Raw genomic sequence first — 8,093 nt, 5'->3', positions numbered from 1 at the left:
TTTTGCAGCGTAACTGGTTCTGGATGACGGCTTCATAGCAGACAGCCGTTCTTCCCTCTTCTCGATACTTCGTGCCGGCGCAGTACCGGACCGTATCGGCTCACTTTCACCCCTGTGCAGCACAAAGCTGCGTGAAGCTGACACCCCACCCACTTGAAAAATTCCAGCAAATAGACAGAATGGTTAGTGCTTCGTTTGTGCAGGTTTGTGCCGTTAAAATTTTCGTTTGTGCTGTTTTAATTTCTGAGATATTATAAGGTTTAATTTCGGCCGATTACGTCACCATCCCCCCATTTTACTCCGAATTGAACCGGAGTGGGCTCATTTTTTAGTGCTTCGTTTGTGCAGGTTTGTGCCGTTAAAATTTTCGTTTGTGCTGTTTTAATATCTGAGATATTATAAGGTTTAATTTCGGCCGATGACGTCACCATCCTCCCATTTTACTCCGAATTCAACCGGAGTGGGCTCATTTTTTAGTGCTTCATTTGTGCAGGTTTGTGCCGTTAAAATTTTTGTTTGTGCTGTTTTGGTTTATGAGATATTATAAGGTTTAATTTCGGCCGATGACGTCACCATCCTCCCATTTTACTCCGAATTCAACCGGAGTGGGCTCATTTTTTAGTGCTTCATTTGTGCAGGTTTGTGCCGTTAAAATTTGTGTTTGTGCTGTTTTGGTTTATGAGATATTAAAGAATATATTTTTTTAGGTCATCCAGAGGTCACCATCCCCCCATTTTGCTCCAAATTGAACCGGAGTGGTCTACCTTTTTAATGCTGTTTGTGCCGCTTTTATGTACAAGCTATATAATTTTCTTTCAGGCGATCACTGACGACTTAAATCGATGACGTCTATGGCCTGCGCTGAACATCATCACCACCATGAGGTGGGCACATGACCAATATATTCATAGTTGGACAGTATTTCCCATCCCATACATGAAGCTAGTAAAGACATGGAGAGGTACTTTAGCCTAAGTGAAGCTTTACCTTAAGTGGACAAAAGTACTTTTTTGCAGATCAGAGCTGCTGTTAGACTTTATAGACTAACCATCACTGCTTCCAACAAACAATAGGTTTTCTACTTTCATGCCAATATTGAAGTTTTTATCTGATCAAGTTTTTATCTGATCAAGTGTTTACATAAATGCTGTCACCACTGTCACCTGATTGTTCTGCACGCCTAATTTAATATATATAACCTATACCTTACTGATAACTGCACAGTATTGTATTTTTCCTCTCTTTTATTGTAAATCCCTTTCAGCCTTTTTGTGATTGTTTTTTGCACTTTGTTTCTTATAGCTTTTAGTTTGGGTAAGTTTTCTACTTTTTTAGATAAATATGAACTTGTGTACTTTCATTGCCTTATGGTTTGGTGCTGACACACTCAAATGTTCCTATTTTGGAACAATAAAGGTTTTCTATTCTAATTAATTGAGAGAGGTAACCATGACTTCTGAGATCACGCATAACCAAGTTACTGTTTGAAAATGTAATCTACATTATACTTTCAAAGAAGAATAAACACTTCTGATTTGGAAAATTAACTTTATGTTATAAATCACCACAGGCAACATATGGCATACTTAACCATCTAAGAACTTGTAACAAAGAACATTAAAATAGAACCTATTTCTGGTCAGGAATATCAAACCATGGCAAAATGTATTTGCCTTTTGATCTGGGCTTCTCAGAAATGTTCCCCCAAAATGTGTTGATTCACAGCATTCAGTCTGCTGTGTATAACACTGCATGTGGTTGTATTGTCTTCTTTTCAGACACAGTCTTCACTATATTTGCCAGGTCATCATAAAGCTCCCACACACATGGAGCTCTTCGGCAGTATGCAATGTAATGTCCCAGACCATCTTTAGTCAAGCTTCCCTTGAAAGCGATGACTCCTCTCAAAGAGAATGTATTTCCTTGGAGAGCAACAGTGGGGGGAAATTCACTCAAAGGAAACTGAGTTGTGTTTGCAAGGTCAGTGTCAATCCATGTTATTTCTCCAATGCTGTAGCTGTGAGTAACAGTTCCAGCACAGAGCATTTTTCCTGAGGTGCTGGCTCCTGTTTTGAATTCAAGTGGACATTCTGATTCCTTCGGTAGTGGGCGAAGGCAGGGAGACTCCGGAAGGAAGAGTCCATTTTCCACTGAAATGTCAAGCTGAGCCATGCCACAGTCCATCAGCACAGAAATGTCAGGAGAAACAAATGGTACTTCCCTTGTTGTTCCTTTGTTTAGCTGGCATAACTGTGAAGAGCAGTGTTTTGAGATGTAAACGCTGGATATATTTCTCATTGTTTTTCCAATGACCGTGGAGATATTGCACTGGGCATCGATTTGATGGGCACCAGACCTCAACTGGATTTTTTCAAACATTGCACTAAGCAGCTCTGCCCTCTGTGAATAGATCTTTGGGGTCACACCATCTGTTGCAATGGCTTTTACCAGCAGCAAGATGGGGTTGTCACTGTTGTTCCTGACAACATTTTGAAATGCTGAGCTGTCACAGAAAGCACAGCATAAGCACTGACAAAACGCATCAAATGCACATGTGTTCAGAACAGAGATTGTTGATTTCCCAACTCTAATCGGTTGATGCAGATTTCCATTTTTTAATAGTCCCACTTTCACTCTTTTTGCCCCAAAAGATGGATCTGCATGGAGCCATTCTGTGCAGGAAGTGAGATAAGAAGTTCTCTTCCTTTTTTTGGGTGGAAGAATTAGTCCCCTCCAGTTTTCAACCACGTCTTCATCTGTTGGAGGAATGTTTGTGGTTTCATCGGATTCTACAGATTGGTGAGAATCCATTCTTGTCTTGGCTTCAGCACTGTGGGTAGTCATGGATACAGAGTTTGTTTCGGAAACTTTTGCTAATCCAGATGTTTCCTCATCATTTTTCGCTTTTGCAGAACAAATCCGCATATTTCCTTCTATAAAGGAAAGATGACGAGAAATAAAACGATCAACTCGAATGGGTAAGTTCTCGTGTTTAAAAAGGCCATGCTTTACATTTTTGAATTCTGCTTCAACAGTGGCTGAGCTTGCTGTGAGGTTGGTGCTTTTGAAGAGGGGGACCATTACTCCTGTCCAAAGTGGTAAGTAACTTGCTAGTCTTATTATGTGTGGAACAATATCTGGGAGGAAATGGATGTTGTCCCTATCCCCATTGGCTGCAGCGAGTGACCTGCTCTCCTCGCATATGTTTGATACCCAGCCGCGTAGGTCAGTCTGGATCTCGTCAAAATAATCCACTTGATGCATTTCATTTGGATCTTCAGCTGGAATGATGATGGAGTCTTCTGTGATCTGGGTTTTTAGATATTTTTTGCACATCTCTGATTCGAGAGGGACTCCAGAACTATCATCACCCTCTGCCTCACTGAGGGCCACAACAGTGATGGCATGTATTAGCTGTTTTGCATGGTCCAAGCACTGTGATTGAAGAAGCTTTGCTATTGCCCTGACAAAGAAATCTTTGACACGGTGTGACTTGTTTTTCAGGCAGTCCCACTGACAGATCATCTTTATGCAGTGTGCCACATCAACCCTGATAAAACAAGGAGGAAGTTTTGCAGACTGGTTCCCAAGTAGCAAACGGAAGCATTCGTTAATGTATGTCTTCCGATCGGGGTAAGGAGTGAAGGCCTTCACCAGAGCACCAAGAATACCCAGAGAAAAGTCACTCAGGCTTCCTTTGGTATAGCAGCACCTGTACGAAGCCATTCTGTCAGCCATGTTGCAATTGCATTAATGTCGTGTCTCTCTGACAGCATTTGCACAACTGGGACTGAGCAGTTGTCCCCTGTCAGAACGCCTTGATATAAGAAGATGTGGCCAGATGTACCATTTGGTCTCACCAGTCTTCTCACAACTGAGCCAGTTGCGTCAAAGCAAACTACTGAGGGGCATTTTTTGGACAATGCCTTATACACATGTAGCTGTGTTTGACTCCAATAGTGGCAGAAGAACTTGTCTAGACCAATGTCTCTTATACTACCACTGTGAGGTGTGCTATATTTTAATAACTGCAAAGACAAAATGGGATCTTTGTCACCTAATTCCAAATCTCTTCTCTCCTGCTTAGCTTTTCGTAGGGTGGCCAAATTTGGAAGGTGACTTGGCTCAGCATCTCCAATATCCATCAAATCTGATGCCTTCGCTGACCTCCATACAGCCGGCTCCATCCTGCCCTCACACAGCTCTTTTGAAATCTGTGCATGAAGATTTCCAGACATGAACCTCTTGAATTGCCCAGTGTGCAGGGAGATATCAATGTCTTCGATGGAGCACTGAAGCAGCATTTGGCTGTTTACCGTTGGCTCTCTAGCACAAGTCATTTTAATATGGCCTTGACACTCTTTACAGAAGCCTTTGATATCTATATATTTGTTTGTGACAGTTGGATAAACTTTTGCTCTCTGGAACACAAATGTACATGTGCTTTTGATCTTTTTCCAAATCAGATGGTTAATTACATGACTCCAAGTGCCAGGCTTCAAAATCATGTATTCCCTTTTGCCAGATGATGAAAACTTGTCATTATATTCCACTTTCTCAGGTACAAATTTGATCCATTCCTCAAAAGGAACTTCAAGCTGAAAACCTGAGCAGTCGTCTTGTCCAGGAGAAATGGAGCCAGAGTCAAACTCTGTGTCCACACTGCTCTCACGATCACTTTCCTGCTCACTGATCTCCAAACATGACCAGATGTTGTGTCTGTTAGATCTTACAAAAGTGTACAGGGCTTTTGGAGACATCTTGTTTTCCAGCTGCTGACTTAATACTGTCCAAATAGTGGCAGCTGGAGTGGCTATTTTGCCATTTAGAAGGATAGCTTCTTTTGAACTGCAGAGAACTGCAATAAGGGAATCCCTGTCTATTGATGGCTGTCGAGGCATCTAGTTAAAGAACGAAAAGGCTTTGATTAGCATTAATCAAAATATTATTCTGGCCTATATAATCTCCCAAAGCCACAAAACATTGATATTTCAGCATTCTATCACAACTCAAAAACTCAGTTTAAATTGTTCTCTCAAATCTGTAAGCCATTTATGCTGTGTTGTAATTATAGTATGTTTTTATTTTATTTTAAATGTTGAATTTTTTACTACTACTTGTCTTGTGAATTTTCAATTGAAGTATCTGTTCAACTTAAAAAATGTGTCTTAGTTCTGTGGAGTCTACTGATGTAGCTAAACATCGATGACTGAAAATAAATGGAATAGCTGCAAAATGAAACCTTGCCGAATCTTTGTTTCAACATTTTTTAAAAGTCTGGACTTTTAAAAAACAGTGTTTTATCTAAAACCTAAACATTATTAGCTTACTTACCTTGTACAAGTAGTAAAACGTTTAAATTACGGCCAAAACAAGGTCAGTGGTGGGGGTCAGTACGTGGGTGGAGCCAATCCCTATGACATTGCGTGAGAACTTAGTATATCAAAGTTGCCAAGCGCTTTTAAAAATTCTTACATTTAATGTCAGAAATTAGAAATTAATGCTTGACGCATTTTAAAATTTTATTTGAACAAAAAGTAAATTACTTGGTTATGAACTTTGAGCCAATGACCTACTCGCACTTCCGCTTTTGACCAGCGTACACAAGCTGAATTAGATTATTAAAACCACCTTTAAAAAATACTGTTATAACAGAACAGTTAATGAAATTATAAACATTACATCATAGCAGTGGCAGACCATGTCAGGTTTTGGGCAAGGAATGTGTAGGCTGCAGCTGGTGGTTTTTTCCCCATTTGTGAGAGGATAATATTGAATTACTGTGTAGAAAGCTAAATGTATTGGTGACTTAGTAGACATATTTAAAGCAAATTTCTTTGAGACCAAAAAAGTTTCATAATCTTTATTAAGGAATAAAGTGCAAAACAATATAACAAGGCATACATTTTACAACATCAGATGAAAACACAATTTAACTTGCATGATGAAAGAAAAACACGAAATGAATAACTGCTTGCTTTGTGGTGATGATGTTCAGCGCAGGCCATAGACGTCATCGATTTAAGTCGTCAGTGATCACCTGAAAGAAAATGATATAGCTTGTACATAAAAGCGGCACAAACAGCATTAAAAAGGTAGACCACTCCGGTTCAATTTGGAGCAAAATGGGGGGATGGTGACCTCTGGATGACCTAAAAAAATATATTCTTTAATATCTCATAAACCAAAACAGCACAAACAAAAATTTTAACGGCACAAACCTGCACAAACGAAGCACTAAAAAATGAGCCCACTCCGGTTCAATTCGGAGTAAAATGGGGGGATGGTGACGTCATCGGCCGAAATTAAACCTTATAATATCTCAGAAATTAAAACAGCACAAACGAAAATTTTAACGGCACAAACCTGCACAAACGAAGCACTAAAAAATGAGCCCACTCCGGTTGAATTCGGAGTAAAATGGGGGGATGGTGACGTCATCGGCCGAAATTAAACCTTATAATATCTCAGATATTAAAACAGCACAAACAAAAATTTTAACGGCACAAACCTGCACAAACGAAGCACTAAAAAATGAGCCCACTCCGGTTCAATTCGGAGTAAAATGGGGGGATGGTGACCTCTGGATGACCTAAAAAATAATCTTTAATATCTCAGAAACCAAAACAGCACAAACAAAAATTTTAACGGCACAAACCTGCACAAACGAAGCACTAACCATTCTGTCTATTTGCTGGAATTTTTCAAGTGGGTGGGGTGTCAGCTTCACGCAGCTATCAGAACCGGGCACGCGCCAGTCTGTGTGCGAGCTCGAAAGAGCCGAGCACATCACAGTGCATTCAGAGCAACAGTTTATCAGAGTTGAGGGTGTGTGAGATTTAAACACACACACCACAAATTTGTGTTTGTTGACATAGATATATGCGCTCACGTTGGTGGCGCAAATATAACACCACAAAGCATTTGAGGAAAACTGGAAAAAGTGACGGTGTTGAACCATCTCACATTGCTTACAGCTGCAACGCCCATAATCTGAGCATTTTATTTATTTTAGAATTTAAACCGTCTTTATGTCATCAGTGGGTCTAAAATACATTTATATTGTAGTTTTATCTGATTTCAATTATATTCGTACCTTTACAGTTTATATTCTCTATATCCCTCTTGTGTCCAAGTTCTTTTCTGTCTGTCGAAGGCAGGCAGTGCAGCTAGCCGACAACAGAGCAAAGGGGGAGCGGGAAACGGACAAAAAGCGAGCGGGATAGGAGGGGTTACCACGGGAAAATTACATTTTAATATTTTAAAACACTTATTAGATGTCCAGGTAAAAAATTACCTACGTTTTTTTTTTTTTTTTTTTTGGAAAGGTGCCCTAGCTAGCTAGTTCCCTTAAAAATTAAACATAAATATAGTATGAAATACGGAATTAAAAACATTAGACGACTGTTTAAAACAAAAACATAGTTAAATCAAACAGTGTTCTCAAATAAATCCTACAAAGTATTGAATTAAAGTCTACTTACTCTGGAAGGATGAGAGACCCAGCGAGAAAGAAGATGGCGGCGAATCATTCAGAAAATTTTCTGACGAGTGTACCATGTGACCGTTGACGTTACGTAGTGGCGCATACGTGTTCAGTGGATCACAGCTGGAACTACTTTTCATAAGTGTGCAGAATGGATTATTTGTAGTTTCTTTCTCTCTTTTTAAGTTGACGTTCTTATAACAGATTTTAATCAGTTCAATGAAGTAATGTGTACAGACAACTTGATTAAATAAGCTCAGCTGACAAAAACCCATAATTGTTTATTACAGTGAGGAGGAAGCGCCGCTGGACCCTGTTCCTGAGGGATTTAAGGAACGTTTTGTCCTCGTTCTTGCCTTTGAACCCAGAGATGAGGGTTCGCCAGGCTCTGCTTCAGCCTCTGCTCACGTCACTGAGGGTCCGGGCGACACCTCAGCTCCTGCTCACGTCACTGAGGGTCAGGCCGACGCCTCAGCTCCTGCTCACGTCACTGAGGGTCAGGCCGATGCCTCAGCTCCTGCTCACGTCACTGAGGGTCAGGCCAACGCCTCAGCTCCTGCTCACGTCACTGAGGGTCAGGCCGACGCCTCAGCTCCTGCTCACGCCA

At 40.5% G+C, this 8,093-nt stretch overlaps 1 long non-coding RNA gene across 3 annotated transcripts; it reads left to right on the top strand.

The window, feature by feature from the left end:
* The first annotated feature begins 278 nt into the window (after positions 1–278).
* LOC124857075 lies at positions 279–3,498 on the top strand. 3 transcript variants are annotated; one of them, XR_007035499.1, is made up of 6 exons: positions 279–348; positions 1,779–1,980; positions 2,107–2,213; positions 3,036–3,098; positions 3,218–3,225; positions 3,322–3,498. It is a non-coding gene; the product is annotated as an uncharacterized LOC124857075 (long non-coding RNA). The 3 variants fall into 3 exon arrangements; XR_007035498.1 differs by lacking the exon at positions 279–348 and adding an exon at positions 828–884; XR_007035500.1 differs by lacking the exon at positions 279–348 and adding an exon at positions 1,301–1,314.
* Positions 3,499–8,093: the final 4,595 nt, after the last annotated feature.

Source organism: Girardinichthys multiradiatus, chromosome 20 (assembly GCF_021462225.1).
Source record: "Girardinichthys multiradiatus isolate DD_20200921_A chromosome 20, DD_fGirMul_XY1, whole genome shotgun sequence".
In the NCBI taxonomy this organism is placed as follows: domain Eukaryota; kingdom Metazoa; phylum Chordata; class Actinopteri; order Cyprinodontiformes; family Goodeidae; genus Girardinichthys; species Girardinichthys multiradiatus.
This window is presented reverse-complemented; position numbering and strand designations above follow the sequence as displayed.